The sequence below is a fragment of the Suricata suricatta genome, chromosome 7 (genome assembly GCF_006229205.1).
Source record: "Suricata suricatta isolate VVHF042 chromosome 7, meerkat_22Aug2017_6uvM2_HiC, whole genome shotgun sequence".
Classification (NCBI taxonomy): domain Eukaryota; kingdom Metazoa; phylum Chordata; class Mammalia; order Carnivora; family Herpestidae; genus Suricata; species Suricata suricatta.
Genome location: NC_043706.1, coordinates 129,577,112 through 129,593,049, shown reverse-complemented (window position 1 = coordinate 129,593,049; position 15,938 = coordinate 129,577,112). Strand labels below are relative to the sequence as shown.

The 15,938-nt window shown below is 48.1% G+C and overlaps 1 protein-coding gene across 1 annotated transcript in view; it reads right to left on the bottom strand.

Moving 5' to 3' along the window:
• The window catches only part of PPP1R14C (protein phosphatase 1 regulatory inhibitor subunit 14C), a gene marked incomplete at its 5' end in the record, with an annotated part of 86,328 nt that overhangs the window by 30,831 nt on the left and 39,559 nt on the right, over positions 1–15,938 (bottom strand). The window lies entirely within an intron of this gene.

Sequence of the window (15,938 nt, the reverse complement as noted above, 5' to 3'; positions counted from 1 at the left end):
ATAACATCTGTGGAGCAACCACTATATGGACGCACTGCACTGAGACCCCGCCCAGGAGGGACTGTCAGCCTAAGCTCAAAGCAAAATAACAGACAATGGCACCGAAAGAGAAAGGCAAACCCCAAGTGCTTTACTAATTAAGGAGAGGGAAATTTTCCACCCAGAGCCCCCTGGGAGGGTTTCATCAAGGAGACAGCCTTGTAGAATGGCAGGATTGGGACAGGTTTGGAGAGGGGGGGGAACGGGAGGGACAATACCCACAAAAGGCAAAATGGTACACAGGAGGTAAAAATACATTGTGTGCTGGAAACGTGGGGTGTAGAAAGGTCTGTGGCCTGGGAGTCAGGCAGGTCTGTGCTGCCAATTTTAGTGCCAATTTTAATGGGCAGGTGGGTAACAGAAATGAGAGCCCAGGCAGGCTGGGGCTGCTACAAGGTGGAGCGGGGAGTGTGGCAAACTGGAGAAAACATGCAAAGAACATTCCATTCCTGCCTATTGTGACCTTCCTATTAGAAACACGTGCTTGGTGCTGCCACATTCTCTAACTTTTCAGGAAAAGCTGACAATCCAAATTTTTAATATAAAAATGTCATGATATTTTCAAGGCTGGTTAACAATTCCTTAAGACACTGTAAAGGACAAACAAAATCCCTCACCCTGCAGGCTGCCTTCTTCCTCAGCCTGCAGAGATGAGCTGCGGAGGGTCAGGGCAAGGGTGAGAAATGCCAAAGGGAAACCAGCCTGCTGTAGGCCCTGGGGAGGCGAGGAAGGGAGGCGACAGGAGGTCGCTGAGAAGCACGGCTCATCCCAGAGTGAGTCACCAGGCCTGAGTACAAGTTGTTACAAGAACGAAAAGATCTTAAACTGCGATTAACAGAGAGGGGAAACAGACAGACTCTGTAAATGAACTGCATGGATGAAAGGAGAGGGAAAAGGTAAGAGATGACCCAGGTTTGGAGCCAGAGGGGTTCTGGAAAAAGATGCAATAATACGAGCACATCGGGCCTTGCAGGCATTTCGCCCATAAGTGGTTCAGAGGTAAGCCATCCCCCAGACCCTCTTCCCCACCAGCTTGCGAGCAGACGCGGGACCCCCACCCTGCCACCACAAAGGGGCCCACTGCTGTGCTGAGCGGAGGAGGCACCGCCCCGTGCGGGCAGGTGGCAGCAACAGAGTCTGCGCACTCCCGACACACTCATGCCCCCCACGCAGGTTCCCGCCGCAACGCCGGTTGGAGGTGAACACACACGCTCTCCCCCCTACACACACACACCTACATGTGCACGCACACTCTCATGCACACATCTCATATGTGCACACACACTCTCATGCGTATATCTCCATTATGTGCACACACAATTATGTGTGCAGTCTCTCACATGTGCACACACTCCCACATGCTCATACGTTCTCACACACACCCAATATGCACACATGAACACTCACGCACATACACTCATGCATGCACTCTTACATGCAAACTCTCATCTGAACACACGCACACACTTGCACACACTCACATGTGCATGCACACACTCATACATGCATATAAACTCCTGCATAAATTCTTACCCACACCCACTCTCACATGCACACACACACATGCAAACTCTCACCTGCACACCCTCACATGTGCACGTACACTCTGATATCCACACTTGCACACACTCACACACTCATATGCACTCATGCACGCACACACTTGCACACACTCTCACATGTGCATACAACTCTCACATGCACACACACAGTCACATGCACTCACACACTCATATGCATACACTCTCACATGCACACACATGTGCTCATACACCTACACACTCTCACATGTGCATACACACTCTCACGAGCACACACTCCTGCATATGCATACACACACTCCCATACCACATGCACACACTTCTAACTTACCAGGAAACTTACACCATGAGCTCTGTCAAGTGTGGTGTCAAATGTGTTTGTATTCTTAAAAGCTACAAATGCTCACCTCTCTCCACGGCAGTGAAGGGGGCAGGGCAGTAAGCCGAAATAGCTAGAACACGAATCATGGTGGTCAAGCTCTGCGACCCACAGCCAGGCAGCTCCCTGAAAGTGCCAGGGGCTCACCGTGCTCAGCGGTCTCCACCTCCACTAGGGATGTGCAGAACCTCGGCATTAGCGCCTGGGACACTGGTGGAGGGGACACACATGATGGCAGGGGTGAAGCCAGGGAATGGTCAGCACTTCTGAGCATGTACCCTGCTGCTGCCAGCGCATGAGGACGAGCCAAGAACAGAGGCAAGCTGAACCCAAGGGATTTCATGAGTTCCCCGTGAAAATATTTACAGTTCATGTTTCCATTTCAATGACAATTCCCAACATTTCTGTAAGCAAGCCTATTCCTTCTAAGAATGATCTGGATGGCCGCGCTTTAAACAACTCAGTTCTGTGTTTACAACACTGGCATCAAGCAGAATTGTGTTCATTATCATGTGCTAATGAGAAAGAGGGCAAAGATTTAATACCTGTTAGATTCATTCCTCAGTGACTTAGGAACACCAGGTGAAGCCAGAAGACAGAGGTCACAGGATACCAATGGGCGGGGCTGTGCCTCCTTCCTAACTCAAAAGGAGTGACATTAGCTATCACACTAAATTCATGTTATATGCTTTATGGATAATTTGCAATTTTGATTTGATTTTATAATTGGAAGAACTATAAGCATAAAGAGTTATACTTGGTTTCAAGTCATACATTTTTAAATATTATAATATTAAAATGTTTAAATCAGCCCTGGAAATTGCAAGAAATTTTTGCTACTTAAAAAGGAGTCTAGGGGTGCCTGGGTGGCTCAGTCTGTTAGGCATCTGGCTTCGGTTCAGGTCATGATCTCAGGGTTCGTGGGTTCGAGCCCCACATCAGGCTCTGTCCTGACAGTTCAGAGCCTGGAGCCTGTCTTCGGATTCTGTGTCTTCCTCTCTCTCTGACCCTTCCCTATTCACACGGTCTGTCTGTCTGTCTGTCTCTCAAAAATAAATAAAACATTAAAAACATTTTTTAAACAAGGAGCCTAGCCTACCCTCCAGCACATTGCTGTGGAGTTTCAAAACATTGGGGGTGAAGAGGAGATCCTGGAAGCTTTCCGATGGAAACGGGTCACACGCAGGCAGTCAGAGAACCAGCACCATTAGGCAAAGGGGCAGTAATTTTAAAATCCGGAGGGGAAACAATTTCCAAACTGGATGCCAGCTAAGAGGGGGGCGCCTGGGTGGCTCAGTCTGTTAAGCATCTGACTCTTGATCTCAGCTCAGGTGTTGATCTCTGGGGCTTGAGTTCAAGCCCCACGTTGGGCTCTGCACTGGGCATGGAGCCTACTTTAACAAAATAGGGGGGAAAACCCTGCCAACTAAGAGTCAGAGAAAAACCACAGACATTTCAGGACACATCAGGTCGAATGTCTTAATAGATCTGCCTCCCATTTTGGGAAGGAGTGCTCCAGCAAAACCAAGAAACCAGGAAAGCCATCTCAGTTTCGATGCAGTCCAGAGGGCACACACTAAACTCAAGACTGAGGAGGGTCCCTGGGAGGCCAGGAGGTGAAGAACAAAGCAGATGGAGACTCAAAAGCTGGGAAGCTGAGCAGAAGGAATGGAGAAGAGCCTAATGTTTAAAACAGGCACAGGGTCCACTGTGCACCTGCCTGAATGGCTGGACATCCAGAAAAGATGGAATAGGATGGCCTCACGCAGAACCAAAGTGGCGGAAACAAGTGTAGTTCAACCCAGCTCCAAAACCCTGGGTGAATGGTATGATCCCATATTATTAGCATTTCTTTAATACCCACTTTTTAAAAAAAATTTTAGGGGCTCCTGGGTGGCTCAGTTGGTTAAGCCTCTGACTTCGGCTCAGGTCAGATCTCACGTTAGTGGGTTCAAGCCCTGCGTCAGGCTCTGTGCTGACAGCTAGCTCAAAGCCTGGAGCCTGCATCCGGTTCTGTGTCTCCTTCTCTCTCTGTCCCTCCCCCTCTCATGCTCTGTCTCTCTCTGTATCAAAAAAAACAAAAAACAAAAAACAAAAAAACAAACACATTAAAAAAATAAAAAAACTTCCCCTTAAAAAAATTTTTTTTATATGTATTTATTTTTGACAGAAGAGCATGAACAGGGAAGGGGCAGAGAGAGAAAAAGGGATAGAATCGGAAGCAGGCTACAGGCTCTGAGGTAGTGATCAGCACAGAGCCTGACTCAGGGCTCGAACCCATGAACCATGAGATCATGACCTGAGACGAAGTAGGATGCTCAACTGACTGAGCCACCCAGGTGCGCCTACACACTTATTTTTAAATCTAAATAAGCTTCAATGGTTGAAGCTTGCTCAGAGCCAAAGAGACTATCTCCCCAAAATCTTCCTTTAAAAAAAAATGAAATAGCCTAAGCAAACTTTGTCCTGTGGCTAAGGGAAGGGATATTTTAGATAATACCCACAGAGGATGCTATTCTTGCCACCCAGAAGAGCAAGTCTGTACCTCCCTTTATCCCACACACTCCACAGCTAAAGTTCATTTTTAAAGCACTCAGAGCGCAGATGCCAGCTGCAGGAGAGAGGGGGAGGGCCACACGACAGCCACCGTCACCACCCACATCCACCCAGCACCCCACACGGAGCGCCACCTCTTCTGTCACGGTCAAGAAAACATGATGTGATATGAGTGAGCAATCCTGACAGGATTTAACACACACCCTAAAATTTGTTTTAAGTTGTTGATAGTTCGTTTGCTTTATCTGGTACTTTTCACAACTGTCATTGAGCAAATTACTTGTGACACAGCCTCATGTCACAGCAGCCCAAGGAAGCACTATTGCCCTAACGACCAACAATATCCTACAATAAATACCAACTCAGAACAGTTCACATTAATGGTCTTGTGAGATGATTCTAGAACGAGGCACATCTACACCAAAAATGAAGAGCACCAGGCAAATCCATGCAACGTCCATTCACTGAATACCTATGATCTGCCAAGCACTTTCTAGATGTCAGAGAGAAAGAATGGACACGTTCTTATGGAGATCAAACCCTGATTTGGAGAGACAGATGATAATCACAGATGTCCAATACATGGCATAGCAAACGGTGATAAATACTTAAGAGAAAAAAATAGGCAGAGGGGAGGGACAGGGAATAGGAAGGCTAGCATTTTATATAGGGTGAGAGGGATATCTGAATAAAAGACTTGAGGAAATGAGGAGAGCCATGTTGATGTCTGGAGAAGCAAGGGCCCAGTGCATCTGAGAACCTGCTAGAAGCCTGGGCTCCTGCAAAGGGCCCCTGTAAAGACTGACTTGTCCCCTGAGCAAGAGAAAAAACACAGGGATTTGAGCTGAGGGGTGGGGTGATCTGATTTACCTCTTATAAAGGATCACCCTGAGCTGTGGGAGATGAGGGCATGAAAATGGTCCCCGTAGGGGGTGGCAGAGATCACCTGGTCAGGGACAACATGGCCCTAGACCAGGCGGGAGTAGCGCCATAGACATTCTCTCCTTATTCGGGTCACTGCCCTTCGAGATCTCAAAGAGCAAAGCAACATCCGTGCAGCTACAGCGGTTGCTGAGGCTAGATCAGCTGGCACCTTCCGCAAGGTGCAGGTGTCAAGTGCAATGCCTGTTAAACAAGAGCAGCAGGTGGGTATGGTGGGGGGCGGGAGCTGCTGGCGCGCAGACTCAGAGGACCAGCATCCGGGTGAGGGGCTGCCCAGGCTGAGAGGTCAGGGGCAGCCACTGAGAGGCTAAGGGCAGAAGCTGGGAAAGCATCAGGACAGCACAGAGCCAAGCCAGGAGGCGCTCTCCCGAGTCGGACCCCCATTTTCCAGCCCATCCCCCATGTAAGTTGTTCCTTGTCTGCCACCCCCAAATCTCTGCCCTTCCTAAAACCCGACATGTAGCAATTCATTTTCAAAGGAACGTCTCTGCAGATAGTCGTAGATCTCCAGACATGTTTGTTTATTTGAAAAAAAAAAAAAAGGACTCAAGGTTAGGGAAGAAAAATGTTACATGTCCCACCCTTGGACTCAATGGCTCATGAAGCCACGTCTTTCTGTGGTAAAAGGACCCTGGGGAGCTTAGGTGAACAGAACAGAGAATGAGAATCAGTGATGGAAATCTCCTTAGGGAAGATGGGCAGGGCTTCTTGGCCCAATTGGGACCCGTTGGTGCAAGGAGGTTGGAGAGAGACAGACTCAGGTTCAATTGAATTCCTTCCACTTTCAACCTGTGTGAGCTGGGGCAAGGGAACTCACCCCCCGAACCCTTATTTCCTGCGCCTGTAAAATGGGTCCAAATATAAAAAGCTAGCATGCCGGTGCCTGGGCTGGGCATGTTGCACAAAACTCAGTGATCATGAACAAGACCTCAGACGTGGCTAAGGTTTTTGAGCATGGCTGACCAGTTGATCCCTCTTTTTAAAAATTTAATGTAAGTATCTCTTCCAGGGAAACGTTCACTCCTTATGCTTGAAAATTTCATGTAAAGACTAACATATCACCAACTTGTCCAAAACCACAAGGATTAAAAGGAGAGAGAGAGAGAGAGAGAGAGAGAGAGAGAGAGGAAAAAACAGAAATGTAAGCAAAAATTCCCAGAGGCGGAGCTTTCTGGAAACAAGAACACTTTGCTCTGCATTTCCGCATATGAACACTAACCGTGCATGGCTGGTCAGAAACAATGCCAAAGTGACAGGAAAATCAGAAGTTGTTATCCTAATAAGGTATTTGAAAAATAAGTGAGAGCTAAGGCAGATCATAAAGATGGCAAGGTCAAGCTTCTCAGCCAGGGCGTAGCTGATGCCCTACAGGTTCTGGCCGCAGAGGACGCATGGCTGCCATCCTCGCGCTCCCTGTGCTGAGTCACAGCAGTGTGGTCCCTCCAGACCTCCAGCACCCCCACAGCAGCACCCACATCACAGGGAACACCACTTGGAAGCTCCCCAGCCAGTACTGGGGGAGCTGGCGGACACACATTCAGAGGTACATCCAACAAAAGATACGAGGGATCGGGCAGGTCAAGGATGTGGACAAGGCAGCCCAGCAATGAGCTCCAATTGCTACTGGGCTGCAGGCAGCCAATAAGGACATGGGGAGAGAATAAAGGGGTATTCCAGGAGAGGGCTGGTGTCCCCAAGAAGAGCAAGAGGCAATGGCCATGGAGCCTCTCTCTAAGAGGTCACACTTGGGTATATCCTGCTTCCCATCTGTTTGGTAATATGGCTTAGATGGTCTTTGATAGAAGATGATCCATGCCCGCCTTTTTAGAAAAACTGCTTCAGGGTGGAGAACTCTTTAGGCTGGAAACACTCAGACCCAGGGTGCCTGGGTGCAAGCGCCTGTTACAGCTCAGCTCTCCGGAGGCAGCTCTCCCACACCACCCAACCCGTCACCACACTGCTCATGATGGAATCATTCCAATGGGAATCTGGGTGACCAGGGTATTGGGTTTCCTGAGCACAGAATACTGACTCTGGACACGTTCCCATCTCCTATCTTGGGAAAGCTCCTAAATCTGCTATGGCTAAATGTGGTCAAGGTTGACAGGTGCACAGAAGCGTATGACTGAGAAGATGATGAGGAATGGCCATGCGGCAGAGATGCCAGGCACTGAAAAGAAATTGTAATTCCCATATGGAGGCCTCCAGGTGCAGACAGACCAGCAGACCCAGTGCACTTGCAGTTTGAGAGACTCCAAAAGACATGCAGGAACTTTGTATACATATTGCTAAGTGAAAGAAGCCCATGCTGAAAAGGCCTATAAACTGCATGATTCCAGCCATAGTGCATTTTGGAAAAAGCAAAACTACGGAGACAGTGGAAAGATCAGTGGTTTTCAGAGGTTTGGGGGAGGGGAGGGATGAAAAGGTAGAGCCCAGGGCATTAAATGGCAGTGAGCCTGTACAACATTGTGATGGCGGACACATGCCATTAGTGTCAAGTCCCACAGAATGTACAACACAAAGCATGAGCCCCAATGTAACTGTGGCTGGTGTTCACCTAACAAAAATGTGCCAATAGTGGCTCATCAGTCCTAATAAATACACCAGACTAGCACGAGGTTTAACAGTAGGGGATGCAGGGGGAGGGGAAGCCGAGGGTGTGTATGGGGGTACTTTCCACTGAGGTTCCTTCTGGGGTACAGGTGAGAGCTCAGGACCCCCCACCAGGATAGAACTTGCCAGAAGTTCCTTTCATTACCTCCCTTACAGAGTAGGGGGGGAGGGGAGAGAGGAGCTCTTGGTCCAAGGGCCACACTGGGTCAGAGGGCAGGTCCCAGGGCACATGGGTCCAGCTGACTTGGGTCAAATTCCAGGCTTCATTAACAACTGTCATGCCATTTATGTGTAACGAGCGCTACTCTGCATAGGCAGCGTGAGTATCCCAGGATGCCTGGCCCCGGACCCTTCCTCTCCTTCTGCCACCCTCATCTAATCCTTCACCAAGTCTACCAATTCCTGGCTTAAATGGCTCCTGAATCGGCACTTTTACCTCCTCTACTACCCCCCACTCTACAGTAAGTCATCTCTTGCCTAAATTATTACAGGTTTCTTCCAGTCACTGCCACTCACCCATTCTGATACCTCAGTCCAATCTCGACTCTGTAGCCAGTGCAGCAACTTTAAGAACACACATCTGTCACTGCCCTGCTGAGGACCTTTCGGTGGCTTCCCAGCACGCTTAAAACCAAAATTCCCTGACCACCCCCATCCCCGATCCATCAATATGCTCCCCACTTAGGCCTCCACGGGGCATGCGTGGTGTGCCCTTCACATTATCTGAAGTCAGCAATCACGTTCTAAGGGACACTTCCTTGGTGCCGCTTGTGCCAAGGTCAACCTCCCAACCCCAGAAATGAAATTCCTAATGCCATGCGCTTCTTTGTTGCATGGACCACACTGGCAAACGTTACACGTGTTGGTCTTAGATGTCCATTGTGTAGTGCCGTTCGCAGCGCCCAGCACAGAGTAAGCCCTTCATCGTCTTTTTTAATTAAAAAAATGGACAATTCAGTGAGGTAGGTATTCTCATCACCACTATTTCACAGAAGTGTTTGAGTATCTTGATGGAGGGGGTGAGGGCTTTGCTTCAGACTCAAGACAACCTGACCCCAATACATATGGCTTTACGCCAACGTGTGCTCTCTGCCTTCCAGGATGCAGCAGTGCTGAGTGAGAGATTTGTCCCTGCTGATTTCAGTGACTTTGGGAGCAGCCAGAGAACGGCAAAGCCTTTGAGCAGCGCTGGCCGGCAGCCAGAGAGCCTCCTGCCACCCTGCATGCCCGCCACCCCCGCATGGTCATCGTCCAGACACTGCAACGCGTCAGAAGTAGTCAGGGGGCACCTGGGTGGCTCAGTCAGTTGAGCATCAGACTCCGGATTTTGGCTCAAGTCAGAATCCCAGGGTCAAGGGATTGAGCCCAGTTTAAGAGTCTCTCTCATTTTCCCTAAGACCCTCTCCCCATTCACATGCTCTCACTCTCTCTCAAATAAAAAATGAAAAATAAATTTAAAAAAAAACAGCCAAGGCACTCGTCAATCTTGAACCAGGGGGTGAATCCAAGTTTCCATAGGACACACCCTTTGTGGAATGTGCAGAATGGACTCAGGGCTTTAGGACAAGTTTGGGAAATGACTAACCACGCCCAGAGAGATGCTAAACCCCCAGCTGGAGGCCTGAGCTGCAGGGATGGCTGACTGAAACACCGCTATTCTCTGAGCCTAAATTATTATCCTCTCCTCAAAGAGGAGCCTGTGTCCACACCTGAGGATGTGACTCAAAGAAACAGGCAGCCAGGGTCTGGGCGAGAGACCAGTGTCTGTACCCATCTACGCACTACCTTCTAGTCGGCAGTGGAAAAGGAACGCTCCTTTTCCTGGGAGCAGGGAGGGGCTAGATCTCCCCTCGGGTGCCAAGGGTAAACCTCGGTCTTGGATAGGGAAGGATTCAAAATTACAGGGGAGGGGAATAAAGGCCAATTGTTCCACAGAAGCAAGTAATTAGGAGCCTGACGCCTTGAGAAGTGGCCGTGATACGCTGCCAGTCTCCTGGGGCTCAAACAGGGTTTATTTAAGAGCTGATACTTTGGAGACGTCACTGATTGTATGCCTAGTCATTTTTCGGTTGCTGGCCTCCTATGGAAGTACTCAATTTTTTCAATGTCAGCTGGTTTCCACCATGCCGCTGATACGTGGAGTGTCCTTGAGAAGGGTAAAGTGTATCCACGGGACTCAATGGGGAGGCACAAAAGAAATCCAAGATGAGGAAAATTCCGGGTGTGTGATTAAAGCAGCAGGAATGGGCCAGAGCTCCTTCTTTGATTGTTGACTCCCCACTTAGAGAGCCTGTTTCCAGAGCACTCCACAGCTAGCAGCAAGTGCTCTTTCTCAAGTCGTGACTCACAGACTGCCTGTCCCAGAAAGCCCCTGTGAAAATGCAGATCCCTGGGCACTGTCCCCCAACCACTGGACCCCAACATGTAAGGAGGGACTCAGACTCTCCGTAGGAAACAGGCACCCCAGAGGATTCACAGCAGCAAAACCACTGCTCCAGTTTTGAATGTCTTTGCAGAAAGGCGAGACTTCCACGACAGACGGTGACCACAAAAAGGAAGGGCCTCTCCTCGTGCACGGTCGCTGATGTCCATGTCCCTCTTAGAACCTTCATTCTACAGTTACGGACTAGGTGCTGAGGATTCCACCATCAACCAGACCCAAGACGCCTCGCTACAGTTTAGGGAACAAGACAAAGGTGATTGGTGGCCACACGAAGGAACGCTGGGGATGTCCGCGTGGCTGTGGGAGCAAAGCTCAGCGACACGAGTGCGAGCCGGCTGCTCCATCCTGACTACACCAAGGGCCACACGAGGACCCATCCCTGTCCAAGTCCAGCACCGCTGGGCCATGGCTCACGTCTGCTCCTCCTAGACCCTCTGCAGACAGACGGTGCTGCTGTGCTCACCTGAGTTCTCCTCCGCTCCCGCCGGGGGTCTCTTGGTGGAAATGAGTCAAGAAACAAAAACCATCTTTCCCAGCATTTGTAATTGTGCAGGTTAAACACAGGATGAGGCGAGATCAGTGGGAATGCCAAGGAAATACAGTTCTGGCAGGAGAACTGAGCCATTCACCACCTTCCACCAAGGAGCAGCCCTTCTCTCCCTGACGTGGCGTCGCCGGGACAGGGGCGCACAAAACCCTAAAGCCAGTCCTCCTCAGCAGCAGTGGCAATGGGGGGATGGTTGTCATAACCAGATGGTTTCCACGATAGAAAGCAATGCTTCAGCCATTAGGATACCGCCCACCATACATCTCTTCAGGGTCTGGAAATCAGCAATCTGCCAACCAATAAAACAACCCTTTAACTTTGGGGCTGCCCACACCCATCTCCCCAACCTCAGTGGCTATGGATGTAAGGGGGTGCAGGGCATCACTTCCTAGACAAACACCAGGAACTGGAAGGCCAGTCTTCACCTGAACTGGATCTCAGGCATGACCTGCTTGAACTCAACAGGGCAGGTCTGAGCCTCTTACACTGGGCTCTTCTGACCTCTTCCTCCCCAAGAAAATACCCCCCCCACACACCTCTCTGAGGCCAGAAGAAAACAAGCACACAAGATAATCCTTGTAAACATGGCTATAGTCCTTCCTCCCCCACTTCCACTGCTAAGCTTATGGGTCTAGGAAGTCAAAGAGTAAAGCAAGTCACAGTAGCTCAAGTCTCCATCTGTGGTGGGTGGGCAGTTATGTTTATATGAAGGGGGTAGGAAGGGAAAGGGCATGAAGACTTTCTTCATACCAAGAAACTCTCATCTTCCAAAATGCTGTTGGCCCTGATTATGCAAGAGTTTCACCTTCGACTCCAGGCAAGTAGCCCATAATACGACTCCAACATTCTAAAAACTCCAGTTTTGTGATTCTGACTCAGTCACAAAGGCAGCAAGTGCTTTCCCCACCTACATCTGTCACTTTTGCTACTGGAACTGACACCCATTTTAGATCCCGAGTAACAGCAGATACATAGAAAGAAAGGGATGCCAGGCCTCATCTTGAATTTCCACAAATGAACTGATTGAACTACAGATCTATTTTTCAAAGGAAAAAAAAATTATAGTGGCAAATAACAAAGGTGCAAATCCCTCATGTGTTTTTATTCCCAGAAAGAGGTGTTGCACAGTCAAATCTTTCCCCCAAATCTTTGTTTAGCTTCCTCTAGGCAGCGAATAATTTGGATTGAGGATGACATACTCCAAACAATACCGCGAATTAAAAACAAAAAACAAGAAAAGTCCTTAGAACAGAAATTAGGTTCAAGAATCTGATGCCCTCCTGCTCTGCTAACTACAGACATAAATGAGAGAAGAAACAGAGTGCCTCACACCTAGCGGGCCCTCCATAATTGTCTGCTGAGTGACCACTAACTGATTTATTTCGAGTCCCAATGGCTCTTTGCACTAGCAAGCTAATTCAGTTGTTTTAAAGGCAAGCAGGGCCGAAGACTGATGGCTGCCCAGTTATCCCAAAGGACCATAAATTCTCGCCAACCCCTTGGCTGTTCCAAGTAGCTCAGCTAGTAGTTCGGCACGCATAATGACAGTGTATTGTGATGATTCCCATTGGAAGGCCTTGGCAGTACTCTTATTTAGAAGATGGAGGTCCACCAGAACTATGGTTCTCAGCCTCTTTAACACAGACTAGGAGAATCCCATTTCTCCACTCACAGACCCAGGCCCTGCAGCCCAGGTCCAGGGACCAGGCTGAAGGACCTCGGGTCTTCTGTACTCAGTAATCAGCGCACGTCAGGAGACGGGGAGATGAGGTGAAGGTCATTTGGGCTGACCACGGCCCATGACCAGATGCTGCATTTGTATGTGGATGTCGTGTCCTCTGGCTTCCCACGGCCCCGGAGTCACATGCACATTAAATTCCATCATGATCACTAGCACATTAAAACCCATTAAAACGTGTATGTACTGCCTCTGCTAGCATACCAAGAGCTCCCAGGAGGAGGGGGGCTGCGTTTTGTTTAGTTTTCTAACCCCCTTGCCCAGCATGGTGTCTGGGCCACAAACATGCACAGTGAATTTTTACTGAGTGAATAAACTGAAGTTCTCTCCAAAACAAAATGCTTAGGCCTAGAACTACCATTAGACAGATTTTTCTAGAATACTGAGGTTAAGAATAAGAGGAACTCCTATAATTGCCTGGATACTTCATTTCCTCTTGAAATTGACCCAGAATTGGAGATAAAATGGTTGTGCAGACTTATGTAAGAACAGCTATAAAAAGCAACTGCCCTAGGTGTGTAAGTAAAGAAAATGCAGACGGAGTAGACATAAATTCTCTTTAGAACTCTGGCCGCCATCGATCGAGAGACAATGAGACCGAGAGTCTCTTGGATCAATTCTTATATTTATGAACCGGCTCAATCTCACCTTTAAATTTCTTGTTGGTAATTGTATTCAACATGCATGAGTGCTTAAACAAGTAGACTTGGCCCTTTACAAGGCAAGATGCCAAGAAACAGCAAATTTCTACCACCAAGCAATTTGTTTATTTTTCTTTTACTGAAGTGTAGTTGACATATGATATTATATTAGTCTCAGATGCACCACACTGACTCCACATCTATATATGTTACAACATACACACACATATACACAGACATATACATTACACCACGGTAAATGCAGCTCCCATCTGTCCCTTACAAAGTTGTTACATATTACAAACTATCTTCCTGCATGCTCTACATTGTATCACTGTACCTTATGTATTTATTTTATAACTGGAAGTCTGTAGCTTTTATTTCCCTTCCCCTATTTTGCCCATCTTCTCACCTTGTCTACTGCCTTGCTTTAACCACCACTGGATTGTTCTCTGTATCTGTGAATCTGTTTCATTTTTCGTTACTGTTCATTTGTTTTATTTTTTAGATACCACATATAAATGAAATCGCATGGTATTTTCTTTCTCTGACTTATTTCACTTAGCATAATACCCTCTGGGTCAATGGCAAGTGGCAAGATTTCATTCTTGTTTGTGGCTAGTAATATTCCATTATACATAGAGACACAAATATTGATATAGATACAGATAGAGATACAGATAAAGATTTATATATACATACATACATACCACATCTTTTTTATCCATTCCTCTACCAATGGGCACTTAGGTCGCTTCTACATCTTGGCTACTGTAAATAATGCTCCAGTAAACATAGGAGTCTGAGGGCTAATCCCTGAGCCCTCCAATGGGTAGAAATAAGATGTGTGAGAACCAGCAATGGGAATGGAAAGAATTTGATGCCTGGCAAGCCAGAAGAACATGCCTTGAGGAGGAGGGAATGATCAACTGCGCTGAACCCTAGCAGTAAGACAAGGACTGAGACTCGGCCACTGGACTGAGCCACGGGGGCGTTACAGTTACCTAACAAAGCATCTTTGGAGCAGTGCTGGGTGTAAACCCCGAGTCAGTTCAAGACACAAAGGGAGACTGGGACTGGGTTTGGTGTTCAAGAATGCGGCTGTCCCACCACCTGTGGACCTGTGGTCCACTGTGGTCTGGAAGCAGATGCGCCTCCTTCTGACCAGCAGCAGCAGGTCAACAGCAACCTAACACTGCTGCCCGGCGCTTAGGTCGTTCCGTTGCTTCATCTCATCACGCGGGCATGTGATCATCTCACGCCATCGCAAGAAGGGAGAGTGCGGTGCAATCAGACACATGAGAGAGAGAGAGACCATCTTCCCAGAATATTTATTATAGTGTATGGTTACAACTGTCCTATTTCATTATTAGTTATTGTTGTTGACCTGTTACTATGCCTAATTCATAAACTAAACTGTATCACAGGTAAGCGTGTATAGGAAAAGAAGTACGTACAGGGTTTGGAACTGCACACAACTCCAGGCATCCACTAGACATCTCGAGATGTACCCCCTGCAGAAGGCAGGGTGGGCACTGCATAGAAAACTTTCTCAAGGAGTTTTGGAATAAAAGGAAGGAGTTGCTAACTAGAGGGGGGAGGGGTCAAGAAAGGACTTCAGATTGTTTTTTATAGTACCACGTTTATACTCTGATGGGAATGAATGATGCAGGAAAGTGAGGAGGAATTGCCAGAATGGTATCTCTGGACAGACAAGAGGGGGGAGTCCCCTGCATCAGGGAGGGTCCCTTTCTTGGGCCACAGACAGCTCATCCGCTGCACTGGATGAGCAAGGTGTGTGGGGCACAGATGCTGCCGGTGATGTCCTGGGCCTGCCTGTTGTTGGTCGTCATGAGTTCACAGTGCGTCCAGGCAGAGTGGCAAGAATGAACGTGTGAGTGAACAAATCTCTCAGAAGAGATCAACAAACCAGAATCTACACAAAAGAAAGTATGGCTCGCCCTCTTTTTCCCTCCACAACAAATAACAGCAATACTGGGGACAGCATGTAACTGGACACTGAAAGTAGGATCCTTTCCAGTGGACCTCAGGCGCTACCTTGCCCGTGGTTAGCATCCCACTAAATATTTGCTCTCAAGGGAGTAGTCAAATCCAACATCATCTTTACCTTGGAGCAGTCAGAGTACGTCAAGAACACAGACACTAAGCCAAGCAGACCAGAGTTTTGGTCCCAGCTCTGCTAATCACGAGCTGGGTAAGCTAAACCTCTCTGTACCTTGATTTCCTCAGCATAAAATGGGAATAAATAATAATAGAACTTTCCTCACTGGGCTGTGCTAAGGATTAAATAGTATGTTCTTTGCCTAACATGGTGTCTGCTTTACGGTAAGTGCTTTACCAATTAGAGCTACTATGAGTCTAAGGGAGTCAACAACGGACCCAGACCAGAGAAAAGGTTAGTCGTGATCCAAATTTCTTACCATACCTGGGTGAGGCTTTTGTTTACAGAGCTTAAAATACTATTTTTATTATCCA